The 15,370-nt window shown below is 40.6% G+C and overlaps 1 protein-coding gene across 1 annotated transcript in view; it reads left to right on the top strand.

The window, feature by feature from the left end:
* Positions 1-488: 488 nt before the first annotated feature.
* UBAP2 (ubiquitin associated protein 2) overlaps positions 489-15,370 on the top strand; it is a 111,058-nt gene continuing 96,176 nt past the window's right edge. The window contains 1 exon segment of the mRNA XM_042964143.1: positions 489-569. The gene's annotated coding sequence lies outside the window, so the exon portion shown is untranslated.

Below are 15,370 nucleotides of genomic sequence, written 5' to 3'. Positions count from 1 at the left end.
CCCTCAGCACTAAGTCATAAACGCATGGTCTATGAACTCGCGAGGGAAACGGGGCGGTGGCGAATACCTCTGCTGTGCGGAGGTCTAGGAAGAGTATTCCCAGGGTTTGGGAAGCTAGGCCTGCTTTGAGTGGTTGGCCCACATCACGTGATGGGAGGAAGGCGGTCGCAGGGGAGCGACTCCTGGTGTCTTGTGAGATCATCACACCGCGACTACACGCTGCAGTTGTTGGCATCTTGGGTGCGGTATGTAGTACCCTCTTGACAACTCCGAGTACGATAAATCCTATAAAATTTCCCTTATTCCTTCCCGTGCCTGCCTCCGCCGCGGCGCTGTTGGCCTCTCCTACTAGGCTTGGGGGAGGCTAGGCGAAGCAACGCGCTCTGTGGGCGGGCTGATGAGTGGCGCTCTAGCTACGTGTGGTGGCTCCTCCTTCCCTCGTGACGCGGAGGTCACGTGACGGGCCGGACCGCCTCTGCCGCCGCCGCCGCTTTGTAAGAGGCACATTGGCAGGTAACGAGCGGCGGTGGCGGCGGCAGCTGGTCCCGAGTCCAGCGAGAACAGCAGCGGTAATTGGCACCCTCTTTTTCCTTCCCTGTTCCAGAGCCCTGAGCGTGGCAGCGTGCGCTCTCTCGTCCTGGTTCAGTTCTTCTTTCTCCTAACCCTCTTCGTACTGCCCCAGCGCCCACTCATGAAGACCGGGCCAAGCTTCCCTCGCCAGCTTCTTGCGTCCTCAGTATGCCCAGGCCCGGACGCCTTCCTTCCTCCTCGCCCGTGGTCGTCCTGTGCTTCTTCCTGCCTACCCCTGTCCTAGTCGGCCTGGCCCCACCCAACCCCAGGGGGCGCCTTCCCCTCCCCCCACTTCGGGTTTCTGCCCTGGAGGGTGTGGTTTTTCTCCCACCTCTCCCTCCCTGCCTGTCCGCTGGAGCTCCCGCTCAACGCTGATGGTCCCCATCCTGACCACAGACCACCTTTCCGTTTTCACGCCTGTCACTTGTCTTGGGACTAGACATCTTAAACCCCAACTTCTGCGCTCTGTAGCCTTTCCTGGCATACTCGGAGGGATAGTTAGGTTCTACCCTTTTTCATTCTGGAAGGTTTTGGTGTTAGACTCTGGGGACTCAGTTTTCCTCCTCAGTCTCGGTTCCTCGAGCCTGGTTGTATCAGAGTTTGTTTTTTTTTTTAATGTAGTTATGAGAACGCATTGTAAACTGAAGCTTTATTGTAGTACGTATTTAAAATGTTATTCTTTCTTTAGTGTATTATATGTCTTCTTTGCCTCTGAATCACGTTTCCCACTTGGCTTTTCCACCTTTTCCCCTCGGTTTTCAATCTTGATTATTTGCCCAGGCATCTCAAGACCTACCACTCTGGTCTCATATTCTGTTCTCTGTAGGAGTTAATCCTGTCATCATTCCTGTTATTTCCTGTTTGAAATAATCTTGTAGTTTACTACTTCCTCTGTTGGATATTGGTTTATACTCCTATTTGATGTATATGGTCTGTCAGTATTTAGGCTTATTGTCTTTAGCCCCTGTGTGTCCTAACAGTTGAGAGCTTTTGAAGGTCTTTATAAGGTATCCAAACATCATCTTTTATTTGAAGGGCATATACAATTAACTTTTTGGGTGAACCCAGGCCTTTTTTATTTTCTCTTCAATTATGGTATACCTCTTTAAACCAAGAGTTATGTCAGTAGTTAGTGTGTTCCTCACTTTTTGTCACGAATTGTATATACTAATTTTTAGTGTCAGTTTGTCTAATGGAGATGGAAGGAAGCTCTCCTGTATCCTAGGTGTTAGGTGCCTAGATTGGGATGATACCTATCTGTTTCAGGAAAGGGAATAAATTCCCCTCTATGGAGAGGATAGAGTTGTCCTGTTCACCAATATCTCTTACCTGCCTGCAGGGCTCAAGCTATCATCCTCCCATTGCTGTGAACACTTCTCTTATTAGGCAGAAGTGATTAGTTTTCCACACTACTCTTCTGCTTACTTCCCATATGTTCCATCTGATTTTTGTTTTTTATGCCTAGTTCACATGTGTGATGAAAATTTCCCCCGCCACTGTCCTGCTTGTTTTCCACAGCTGTGATTTTCATTGTTTGCTTCCTTGTTGCTTCTGACCCTCACAAATTAATTCAGAGAGGGGGGGTTTCTGTTACAATTGAAATATGGCTGGAAGTGGTGGCATAGCAATGAGGCCATGGGAAAAGGTTGTGGTAATTGCCTCTCCTGCCTATTTCCTGCCGTTCTGGTTTCCTCTGGCCTCTGTCTTTAAATGTGGGCTGGACCGGCAGCAGTCACATGGAGCTGCCTTAGAACAAGGCTAGAACAACAATAACAACTCTGCTTCCCTTTCCTGGTAACTGATGCAGCCTGTGCAGTGCTCAACAGCGGTGTCAGTGTTAGTGACTTATTGTTGAGGGAGAAATGGTAGGAGAACATGGAGAAGAATGGGTTAATTTCAATATGCCTTATGCCCTGTGGGTTAATTATAGTGGGAACTGGTTGCTTTCTCTACTCCTTTAATCATATACTGTATGTAGAGGGGTATAAACCAATCTTGAAGTTTTGAACTGGTCTGAAGTGGAGCGTTTTCTTTGAAAGTATTAGTCTTCAAGTATTGATCCTCCAGTCCTTTTTAAAAATGATTAAGTTTTTGTTGTTATTAGGCACTTTTTTTTTGGTGTAAGCAAATGCCTGCTCAAAAGGAGCCTGCATGAATTCACAGACTGTGAAGTTCCTGTTGTTAAATCTGTCTTATTTTGTTTATTAATCTTTACGAGGTCAGCAAATACCCGTTAGCCCTTAATTAATTTGAGTAAATGGAATGCCCTTTAAAAGTGGGGCGTATTGTACTGGTGGTGTTGACTGGTAAGATGGTGTGGATCATTGATAGGTCTTGGAAGCAGTTGTCTCCCCCTACCTCTGCCCCAAAGGAGATTGGAGATGTAACTTGAAGGAAGGCAAAGAGAGGGAAGACTTACAGGGAATATCAACCATATAAGCCTGTAGCTGGTTTTGAATAATTTTGACCCAACTGTCGAATATTTAGGAATGAAATCCTTTTTTTCATTCTAAAGTCCAGGAATCAAATTTAACAGGTTTGTTTTTACAGATACACAGACTGCATATATTGATATTTTCTACCGTGGTTTTTTTTTTTTTTTTTTTTTGAGATTTCTTTACAGTGTTTCTCTCAAAGATGCTGCATGTCCTGTATTTTTTCTTATATATGTATATTTAAAACATTGTTTTAATGTTTATTTTGAGAGAGAGCATGCACACAAGTGAGGGAGGGGCAGAGAGAGAGAGAGAGAGAGAGGAGAGAGAGAATCCCAAGCAAGCTCTGGCTGTCAGCACAGAACCCCATGCAGGGCTTGATCTCACAAATCCTGAGATACTACCTGACCAATACCACGAGTTGGAAGCTTAACTGATTGAGACACTCAGGCGCCCCTTATATATTGTATTTTTTAATTTGAGAGAGTTGGGGAGGGGTAGAGAGATTTTTATTAATTTATTTTGAGAGAGCAGTGCACGTACGAGAGAAGAGGGAGGTCACAGAGAGAGGGACTGAGAGAATCCCAAGCAGGCTCCATGCTCGAGCCTCTGACTTTGGCTCAGGTCGTGGTTCATGAGGTTGAACCCTGCATCGGGCTTGCTGCTGTCAGCACAGAGCCCACTTTGGATCCTTACCCCCTCCCCCCAGTCTCTGTCCCTCCCGTGTTCATGCTCTCTCTCAAAAATAAATAAAAAACATTAAAAAAAAAAAAAAGAGTAGGACACTTAGCCAGTTGAGCCACCCTGGAGCCCATGTCCTGGATTTTTTTTAAAGAAAGTAAATTAGGGATGCCTGGCTGGCTCAGTTGGTGGAGTATGCCACTCTTGATCTCGGGATTGGGAGTTTAAGCCCCATGGAGTTAATTTATGAAACCGGACTTGGATAAAGGAGTAGGTGTTTCATTTAAAACTACATGGGGTTCTTTGAAAAGTTGTTAGGAATATGTAGCTCTGTTTTTCTTCATTCAGAATATGAAAAGTAATGGAACATATATTTGATTGGGTCTCAAACTTAAAATTCATTTTAAAGATTTTTAAGGATTTAAAGAGGAGGGAATTTCATTTGGATTTAGTTCCAAGCTTACTGTTGCTGTAACTTTGTTTCTTGCTATTGGTGTAGTGTTATTATTAACTTGTTAAGTAAAATATCACATAGGAACTATCTCATTTAAAGTTATAGTGTATGCACACAGTCCAATAATACTTAACAATGTTACTCTTTACTCATTTTTTTTACATGTAGTCTTAATCAGATCAGTCCTAGATATTGTGTGAAGACTTTTGGAAGCTCGGAGTTGCTTCTTGTTGATAGTGTTTTTCTCCCTGTGTCTTTTAATTCTCTCCACTCCCTCTTTTATTTCTCTTCCCTGTGTTTTCTCTCCATTTTATTTTTTCTGCCTCCTTGTGCCCTTTCATCCCCATACAAAAACACTCTGAACACTCAGTCTCAACTGAGGAGGTTGTAGGCCTTCTGACTGACTGTTCTTGGCACCATAACATGCTGCTTTCCAGGTTAGGTAGATGAAAACCTAAAATATCTTAACAACCTCATGGGCTTGGGCAAGGTGTATAGTGCTACCTGTATTGTGTGTCTACCTGGCTGGAATGTGTGCTCTTTGAAGCGTGGGATTTTTCATTTGATAACGGTGTTTAGCATTGCCAAATCATTAAACAAGAGAGTAAAGTGGGCTTAAAAAAATACAGGTTTAGCTGAAACAGGGTTTAGGAAAAAAAAAAAAGACTAGCTTTAGGATTGATTTGATAAGCCTAATACATAATTTTTAGACCCAAATTAATTTTTTTTCCTCCTCTTTTCTCAAAATTTCATCTTACAGAATGTTTCAGGATCAGACTAAGAAAATACATTTTAGAAAATTTGAGAAAATTAAAAGATAAAAATTATGGGGTGCCTGGCTGACTCAGTTGGAAGAGCATGCAACTCTTGATCTCAGAGTTGTGAGTTCGAGCCTCACGTTGGGTTCAGATTACTTAAAAAAAATAAATAAATAAAAAAAGATAAAAAGGACTTAATCATGGTTTAACATTTCATTATAAATCCTTTTTTTCTTTATGTTAAGTAATACATACTTAAAGTGGAATAATGCTTTTTAAATATTTTTATTTTTAATTTTTAAAAATTTTATTTCTGAGGGGAGTGAGGGGCAGAGAGGGAGATATAGAATCAGAAGCAGGCTCCACGCTCTGACCTGTCAGCACAGAGTCTGACTCACAAATCGTGAGATTATGACCTGAGCCAAAGTTGGACACTCAACCAACTGAGCCATCTAGGCGCCCCTAAAAAATATTTTTATTTATATTTGAGAGAAAAATTGTGAGCAGCGAAGTGGCAGAGAGAGAGGGAGACAGAATCCCAAGCAGGCTCCCCACTGTCAGGATAGAGCCTGAACCATGAGATTACGACCTGAGCCTAAATCAAGAGTTGGAAGCTTAACTGACTGAGTCACCCAGGTGCCCCTGGAATAATACTTTTATACTTAATGATTTTTATTGAGAAATAAAAGATACATATTGGACAAGGTATATGAGATATAAAAACACATGTAGAGTTTTCAAAAACAAAAATAAAATGACTACCCACGAAATAGAGCATTGTTACCTGAAAGCCTGTCATCTCCCAAGGCATTCCTTTCCCTCTTTCCCAGAGGTATCCATTATTCTACTTTGTTGTTGTTGTTGTTTATTTTTTAGAATAATTTTTATTCCATATAATCCATAACTAATACATGGTCTATTGTTGCCCATTTTCAAGCTTGCTTCATTCATTCATTTATTCATTAATTCATAGTAAACTATACCCCCTGACATGGGGCTTGAACTCAGGACCCTGAGATCGAGTGTCCCATGCTCTACCAACTGAGCCAGTCAGGTGTCCCATCAATCTTGAGTTAAGTGGAATTTATGAGATTCTGATACTTTTTCCTCTTACATGTTTTAGATTCATTCATATTGGTTTTTACCAATTTGATAATTTTCAGTAGTATGGTACTCCACTGTAAGGATGTGCCACATCTGGGGGTCCTGGGTGACTGAGTGAGTTGTGTCAGACTCTTGATTTCGGGTTCAGGCCATGATACCACATTTCCTGAGATCAAGCCTGAAGCCCAGCCTTGGGCTCTGCCCTGATTGTGGCCAGTCTGTTTAGGATTCTCTCTCTCCCTCTCTGCCCCTCCCTTGCTGGCTCTTGTCTCTCAAAATAAATAAGTAAACATGAAAAAAAAAAAAAAAAAAGGATATGCCACATCTTACTCTATTGTGATGAATGTTTGTGTCATTTCCATTTTTTTATGATTAGAAATTTTACTTCTCTCTATGTGAACATTTGTACAACCCAACCCTCCCCCTAAAATAAACAGATTTCTCAAGACTGTGTAATTGGGAGTGGAGTTTTGGGTTGTGTGGAGTATGTGTAACTTTACTAGGTGATCTCACTTGATCTTAGCCAAAAGGCCGAGAAGCGATACTACTAGGTGATCTCAAACTGTGTTGTATGGTCATTTTTTATTAGGCTCTTCACCTGAACTACAGAACACAGAACATTGTGTGATTATTTTTTCAGTTCTCTTGAGGATGTTAAACGTCTGATGCCAAGAAGCCTCAGGAAGATGCTTAATGCATACATATAATGGATATCTTAGATATCAGAATTTAATTCCCAAGACTGAATTGATAAGAATTCCACATCGTTACTTATATTTGATACTGCTTTAATTTTTTTTTTTTTAATTTTTTAACGTTTATTTATTATCCAGAGAGAGAGAGACAGAGCATGAGCAGGAGAGGGGCAGAGGAGAGGGGGGAGACACACAATCTGAAGCAAGCTCCAGGCTCTGAGCTGTCAGCACAGAGCCCAGCGCGGGGCTTGAACTCACAGACCCCGAGATCATGACCTGAGCCAAAGTTGGTCGCTCAACCAACTGAGCCACCCAGGCGCCCCTGATACTGCTTTAATTTTTAAATGCGTTAGGCAATTCTAGTGGTATGTTTTAGATACATCTTTTATGAACATCACACAGCTGGATTTTGCTTTGCTAATATATTCTGCAGATTTCTCTTTTAACTGGAGCGTGGGAACTGTCAATGTTAATTATAATTGAGGATATTTTGTATATATTTCTGCCATCAAAGTCTTCTACATGCCTGGTCGTTATTGTTTTTCTGACCTTTTTGTAGTTTTCATTCTTCTGTTTGGTTTCCTTCAGCTTTTTTTTTTTTTTTTTTTAAGTTTATTTATTTATTTTGAGAGAGACAGCATGAGTGGGGGAGGGCCAGAGAGAGAGAGGGGGAGGCTGAGAATCCCAAGCAGTGGGGCCCGACATGGGACTTGAGCCCACAAAACCCTGAGATTATGACCTGAGGTGAGAGAGCACGAGTTGGGGAGGGGCAGAGAGAGAGAGAGAGGCACAGAATCTGAAGCAGGCTCCAGGCTCTGAGCTGTCAGCACAGAGCCCTATGTGTGGCTTGAACTCACAAACTGAGAGATCACTACCTGAGCTGAAGTTGGACACCCAACCAACTGAGCCACCCAGGTGCCCCAGAGCATAGTATACCTTTGACTTGGAGTCAGTACTTAATATTTTGCTACATTGACTTTTTTCTCTACCTTGTACATCTTTTGAGGCTGATTTGAAAGTAAGGTGAAACATCGTGACGTTTATGCTTGAGTATTTCCTAAGCAAGTGTCTCTTTCTTTTTTTAAATGTTTACTTCTTTAAGTTTATTTATTTTGGGGGGGGAGGGGCAGAGAGAAATCCCAAGCAGGTGCTGTGTTGGCACCGTGGGGAGCTCAGCGTAGGGCTTGATCTCACGAACCATGAGATCATGACTTGAGCCAAGATGAAGAATCGAACGCTTAACCGACTGAGCCACCCAGATGCCCCAAGTATTTATTTTTGAGAAAGAAAGTGCATGCGCGGGGCAGGGGCAGAGAGACAGGGAGACAGGATCCAAAGCGGGCTCTGCTCTAACCAGTACAGAGCCAAATGTGGGGCTCCAACTCACAAACTGAGATCATGACCAGAGTTCAACGCTTAACTGAGCCACCCAGGTGCCCCTCCTAAGCAAATATCTCTTTACAATAAAGAGATTCTCTTACAAATAATCATAGTAATATAATCATACCTAGGAAATGAATATTTAATAATATATATAAAGAGTAATCCTAATAATATCTGATAAAAATTCATATTTAGATTTCCCAGTTCACAAAATCTTTTCTAACTCAGTTTTTGCTTTATATATGTATTGAAGTAGAATAATGACAATCCACTTAAGCAGTTATTTTGTTCATTATCAGGCATAATGGCCAGTCACATCTGATAAGCAAGATAACTACTGTTACTTAGGTTAGATAATTCTTTTGTTTTTATTTTTTATTTTTTTAAGGAAAGGTTTATTTTTAGAGCATGAGTGCGGGTGGGAGAGGGGCACAGGAAGAGAATCTTTTTTTTTAATATTTATTTTTGAGAGTGCATGAGCACGAGTCGGGGAGGGGCAGAGAGAGAAGAGGATAAAGGATTCAGAAGAGGGCTCTTCACTGACAGCCGAATGTGGGGCTGAACTCATGAACCCTGAGATTGTGACCTGAGCCGAAGTCAGATGCTCAACCAACTGAGCCACTCAGGCGCCCCTTGGGAGAGAAAGAATCTTAAGCAGGCTTGGTGCCCAGCCCCCGCCTGCCTCAGGGCTTGATACCATGACCCAGGGATCATGACCTGAGGCAAAATCAAGAGTTGGGCATTCAATGGACTGAGTCACCCAGGCGCCCCTAGTTTAGATAATTCTTGCTAGTGTTAAGTAAATTGCAATTTATTGTAGGATAAGTGTAACTTTCTTGGGCTGATAGACTAAAAATGTTCTATGTATCTTGCTAATCTGTGCAGACTTCAGATTTTTTGAAACAGTGATGAAAAGTCTTCTTGATGCGTGGGAATAAGGGTAAACGCTTACATAAATAAAAACTTTAGATAGTAAATTCTTACGGCATTTTACTTCTGTGAAATGCTCAGAATGTAGGTTAACCCAGATTAGGCCTGAGTAATAGTTTTTGTTGTTGTTGTTAATGATACGTGCTACTATACAGGTTTTCACTTAGATTGAATGTTGCTACTTGTCAGCAACTGTTAAGTGTTGGGGATACAGAAGAATAATGCACTGTTCCTGTTTTCTAGGTGCTTGCATTCTGATGGGAAGACTGAAATAGAACAATGCAGTTAGGAGCCAGAATCCTTTTGGGAGTGACAGCAAAGCATTGTCATTTGAGTCTGGATATTAGAGAGGCTTCCTTGAACCAGTGGGAAACTGAGCCTTATTTTTCCTGTATTCTTCCTATAGGATCAATAGTAGACAAATTCCTATAGTTATAATTGTCTCTTTTGTTAAGACACTTAGAATTTTAGGGGCATCTGCCTGGCTCAGTTGATGGAGCTTGCCACTCTTGATCTCAGGGTTGTGAATTCAAGCCCCACGCTGAGTGTAGAGATTACATAAAAAAAAATCTTTGAAATGTAAAAAAAAACCAAAAAAACAAACTGAGAATTAAAAAATTTTTTTTTAACGTTTATTTATTTTTGAGACAGAGAGAGACAGAGCATGAACGGGCGAGGGTCACAGAGAGAGGGAGACACAGAATCTGAAACAGGCTCCAGGCTCTGAGCTGTCAGCACAGAGCCCGATGCGGGGCTCGAACCCACGGACCGTGAGATCATGACCTGAGCCGAAGTCGGACGCTTAACCAACCGAGCCACCCAGGCACCCCAAGAGAATTTAATGTTTATAATTCAGTTTTATTATAATTTGCTATTTTGATAACTATGTTATTGTATCTTTTGTTTGGCCTTGATTGGTAGTTTATTTGCAGCAGCTAGTAAAGGAAATTTAAGTTATTCTGTTTGTTAAATTTATTAATTTTTTTTATTTTTAAGTAATCTCTACACCCTGTATATGGGGCTCGAGCTCACAACCACAAGATCAAAAGTCTCACGCTCTATGGACTTAGCCAGCCAGGTGCCGCAAGAGAAACTAAGTTATTTTTGATATAAGTTAGTCACATTAAACATTTTCTTTGGGTTCGCTTTTCATAGTAACATACTGAATGTTTAAGTTTTTCCCTCAAGATTTCATTTTATTGTGATTAAAAGTTTCTTGGTATATCAATGAGTTGATGAAACCCTTCTTTGAATTGCTGGAGACCATATGACCTCTTCAGAATTCTTAGCTCTGGTACTTCAGTTTATTTACTATCTTTTTAATTCCTTGTGATTGGGAGTACTAAGGTAATGGTGGGAGAATACCCTTGTATATTACAGAACAATCCAGATGGTGGTTACAGCAATAAAAACCTTGTTAATATAGGCCATTTACAATTATTTACCATAGAAGAGTTTGTAAATTTATTTTTAATTTTTTTTTAGTGTTTATTTTTTAGAGATGTAGACTGCAAGCAGGGGAGGGGCAGAGAGAGAGCGAGAGACAGAATTGGAAGCAGGGCTCCAACTCACGAACTGTGAGATCATGACCTGAGCCAAAGTCGGACGCTTAACTGACTGAGCCACCCAGGCACCCCGAGTCTTTTTTTTTTTTTTAAGGCATTTTGAGCTGTTTAATTGTTCTAATGTTTATCTTGCTTTACCAAAAGATCCCAGCTGTAATGGGATATATAGCATACCATGAACCAGTTCATATACTCTGACAATCTAGCGATCTGTGGGAGAAAGAAATGACCAGTGTCGCAAAGGCTTTTATTGGAGTGATAGTTGGCCTGCAGTGATAGTTGTGCAGTTGGTAAATACTAAAAGTCATTGAATTTTACACTTAAAAAGGGTGAACTTTATGATATTTTCTGTAACTCAGCAAAATTATTTGAATAGTTTTGAATAAATAGGAAATATTTTGAAATTAAATCAGAAACAGAAGTGACCAATGTTCATTAATAATATAGTTATTATTTATGGTAGCTATTAGGATCTAGACTAAGCATTTGAGGTACATTATTTTGTTTGGTGCTCCTTCCAGGTTTGAGAAAGAGTAAAGTACTGGGTCAAGGTTACTTAATCATGTAATTTGTAGAGTGCAGGTCTGTGTGACTTCCAAATCTTAATCACAAATACTGTACTACTGTACCTGTCTGAAATAATGCTCTCAGGGAATGTAGCCAAGTGCTAGATGATAAGTCAGTGTCCACATTTGTGGTGCATAAACCTGTGATTTTGCACTGGATGGGGAATAAGAGGATGAAGATGTAGGTGTGGTCCTTGAACTCCTGAGTCTGGTTCCGCTAGGCTCCATTTCACTTTTATCTATCTTATTTATTTACTTATCTAATTAATTATGTAAACTTTATGCGTAGCATGGGGCTTGAACTCACATCCCCAAGATCAAGCATCATATACTCTACCAACTGAGCTAGCCAGGTGCCCCACTTCTGCTTTTATATGTTGGCATTTAGTGAGATGTTTAGATTTGATTTCTGTAGTTTAAAACTGCCTTTGCTTTCATTTTTCATTCTGATTTTACTAGCTGTTCTAATCAGCAAGGTGAGCTGATCTCTAAGCCCTCTGCCAATTTTAGGTGCATTCTAGGAGGAGGTCAGGCACATAACACTGAGAAGTGGCAATTGATAGCACACTGTGAAAACAGTTGGAAGAAAGCCATGCGGTTGCATGAAAATTACACTTAAGAACTCAAACTGCTGTCAAGTAGGGCTGTTTAATATATTGTTAAGTGGCCCTAAAATGCTGTGGAGTTGTGGACATCGAGTAGAGAGTAATTGCTGTTTATGCTGAGGGACAGAAAATAAGAAACGGTATGATGTTGAGAAACCATGACAATGGAAGGTGGAGGCAAAAAAGTAGGTGCAATTTGGGAGAATTGCAAGGCCATTTTGACCAAAGTGTATGGATCAGAAAGGAATAAAGAGCTTGTATTTTATCAAGGAGTTGATTTGTGAACAGAAGATGATGGATTTTAGTGGTATTCTGAAATATGAAACAGATCACTGTGTAATCAGTTTTACCGTTAAGCTAGTTCAGACAGGTAAATAAGGGTATGAAGTTTCAGTGAACCAGGAGGCAATTATTGATATTATAGTTGATAAAGGTATCTTGTAACTGCTGGGTTATGTATGTAACACTGACATCAAAACTAGTACTAGACTGGGCTACCTAATTTATTCTTAGAAGACAGGAGGAGGCTTTAAATACAAACAGTGACCCTTAATTCAGGTACCTATACTAAGTTGATGGCAGAATTGTAAAGGAAGGTATAGATACAGGCCTTAAAGAAATGGTGGCATTAAAAGAATGGTTTAAAGGTTTTGAGCTCTGCAGTCCGTTGGGTGTCCGACTTCGGCTCGGGTCATGATCTCGTGGCTTGTGAGTTGGAGCCCCGCGTCGGGCTCTGTGCTGACAGCTCAGAGCCTGGAGCCTGCTTCTGATTCTGTCTCCCTCTCTCTCTGCTCCTCCTCTGTTTGTTCTCTCTCTCTCTCTCTCTCTCTCTCTCTCAAAAATGAATAAACATTGAAAAAAATTAAAAAGTTTTGAGCTCTGGAACACTGAAAAATATTGGTCACTTGGAAAATTGTGCAAGTCTTCGAATGAGATGCATTTGGATGAATTTCTTTATAGGTTAGATACCTAGTAGGCAGTTAGATGTGGGCTGAATCTTTGGAGAGACATGAGGTCTTTTGCTTTGAAGTTGGAGGTAATTATTGATGCCAGTAGAGCATAAAATTTCTGTGGGAAGGGAGAGTGTGCTCAAGAATTGAAATTTTTTACAGGTCAGGGCTTGGGGAAGGATGTGATGCTGCTGAGGATTTGAGGGGGGAAAAAAAAGAACCAGGATGTGGTGTCTGAAAAGCCACAGGAATAAAATTATGAAATGTGTTGAATGCCAGAGACCGGTGAAAGAATGAGAATAGAAAAAAGATTTGACAGTTAATTCAGTGGTGACCTGGGAAATAGCATTTTTCTTAATGTTGGAGTAATAGAGTGATAGAAACCAGACTACAAGTTAAGGAGATGTTTGATGAGGAACTGGAGTCAGTTAGTGTGTATCCTTTTTGAGACACACAGTTTAAGTAGTCATTGCTTACCTGGTAGAACATGCAGTTTCCCAGAGTGTTGGAGGGTAATTTTTATAACCCTTTGTTCTTGAGATTAATGTGGATGTGGAGAATAGTTGAGCCGGTTTTTAAACACATACTTGTCAGAAGGAAAAAGGTAGGGAATACTTTCTCAATAGTAGTGGTAGGAGATTTCCTTATTAAGGAATTTTATTTTTGGTATATGAATGAAAACGAAGCCTAGTGTGTGTCAGATGTGTTAACATTTGAATCAAAACATCTGTGTTTTGATAGATACGTTGTTCATGTAACTGACATTTTTTAAAAAGTTGCTTTTGGGGGCGCCTGGGTGGCTCAGTCGGTTGAGCGTCCGACTTCAGCTCAGGTCACGATCTCGCGGTCCGTGAGTTCGAGCCCCGCGTCGGGCTCTGGGCTGATGGCTCAGAGCCTGGAGCCTGCTTCCGATTCTGTGTCTCCCTCTCTCTCTGCCCCTCCTCCGTTCATGCTGTGTCTCTCTCTGTCCCAAAAATAAATAAACGTTAAAAAAAAAAAAAAAGTTGCTTTTGGCATGAGTGAAATGGTAATAAAGTCACCATTACAATGAAACAAATACACTTTTTTTTTTTTTTTAAACAACTCGAGTATGTCTTGGATTCGTTAGGGAGATTGGAGAAGGGTAATGAAAAACTGTGGGTCTGAAGTACTTAAATCAGTGTTTATATTTCTGGCTTACAGTAACAGCTAGAGATGGTATTACTGTTGTGGACTAGCTTCATAATGGATCTACTGAACTTGTATAAATCAGTTGTGAAATATTTGTGTATTTATAACAATTGAGTGCCAGGTGTTTAAATGGCTCATGCAGAGCTGTGAAAAAGAATAACTTGAAGTATTTTTACTCATCTCTCTTCAGTAAGAATTGGAGATTTGTAAAGTTCTGTCTCTTGTGAAAGTATGGTTGGGATGTAATCATTTTTAGCATTAATATCCAGTTTACTATATGAGAATGGTTAGCAGAGATGCCACTTTACCCAAAAATCAAAACAATAAAATAATGTGAGATGAAGACTAAAACTTTGAAGTGGCTATTAAGTGATTATGAGTTGAACTAGGTAACATTTTTGAGTGTTGTTGTATATGGGAGATTTCTTGAAGTCCTTTTCACACTTTGGAGTTTGGAGGTTTTCCTGCATTAACTATTGTTAAGGCTTTCCTGTGCTTGAAAATAAGATAGGAGTTAAATTGATAATTTTGATTAAATACTGTTTTGGCTTAGAGTATCAAGAATAAAGATTCTTGGTTTTTGTAACTGATGTAACTGGTTAGTAGGACTTGACTAAAAGAAACATTTGGCTTATTAAACTTGTCTCCCCAAGGATGATGAGGTAGATTAGCCTACAATTTGACACCTTCTTCCTTCCCCTTTCTCAGGGGGTCTTATGAAGAGGAAATAGGCCAAAAGGAGAAGGCAACTCCCCTGCATATTCTTTCCCTCAGAAGGCCTTGGGACAGAGTTACTAATGAGAAGTTAATCTTGATCTGATGGATGCAGAGGTGGAGGGTGGGGATGGAATGGAAGTGAGGATGTGAAGACAAAAAATTTATAAAAACATGTCTGTCTCAGGGTGCCTGGCTGGCTCAGTTGGTAGAGCATGTGACTCTTGATCTCAGGGTTGTGAGTTTACACCCCACATTGGGTGTGGAGCCTACTAAAGAAAAAAAGAAAAAAAAAACAACAAAAAACATGTCTGTATTACAGACTAAGACTTGTTGGCATTAAGTCTGTCCTGTTCTAATGACTCTGAGACTGTCCAGAGAGGATAGGTGGGACTAATGCAGCTGAACATGGTTGGGGAAGAGCAACATTAGAGTAGGGTTAGGGACAGGAGGATTTGAGATGGGAACATTCACTTGGAATTTATTACCAATTTTTGTTAATACCCAGGAAATAAATTTGCCCTCTTCTTTCTTTCCTTCCTCCATCTCTCCTTTCCTCCTTGGTAAAATGCATGCTGACCTAAGTGCATGCTGACAGGTGGTAAGGTTGTCTCTTAATCACTCAAGCTAGAAGTGCTAGAAGTCCTTCTGCAATCTGCTGAAAATCAAGGTTTGAGGGCTTACTCTGTATAAGGCTTGGTGGAAAGTCGCTCTCTATCCCCCAAAAGACAACAAATCAGTGTAAAAATAATGCAGATTTTTTTTTTTGTTTTTTGTTTATTTTAGGAGA

The sequence above is a fragment of the Panthera tigris genome, chromosome D4 (assembly GCF_018350195.1).
Source record: "Panthera tigris isolate Pti1 chromosome D4, P.tigris_Pti1_mat1.1, whole genome shotgun sequence".
Lineage (NCBI taxonomy): Eukaryota > Metazoa > Chordata > Mammalia > Carnivora > Felidae > Panthera > Panthera tigris.
The sequence above is the reverse complement of the archived record's forward strand: the minus strand, read 5'-3'. Positions and strand labels throughout refer to the sequence as shown.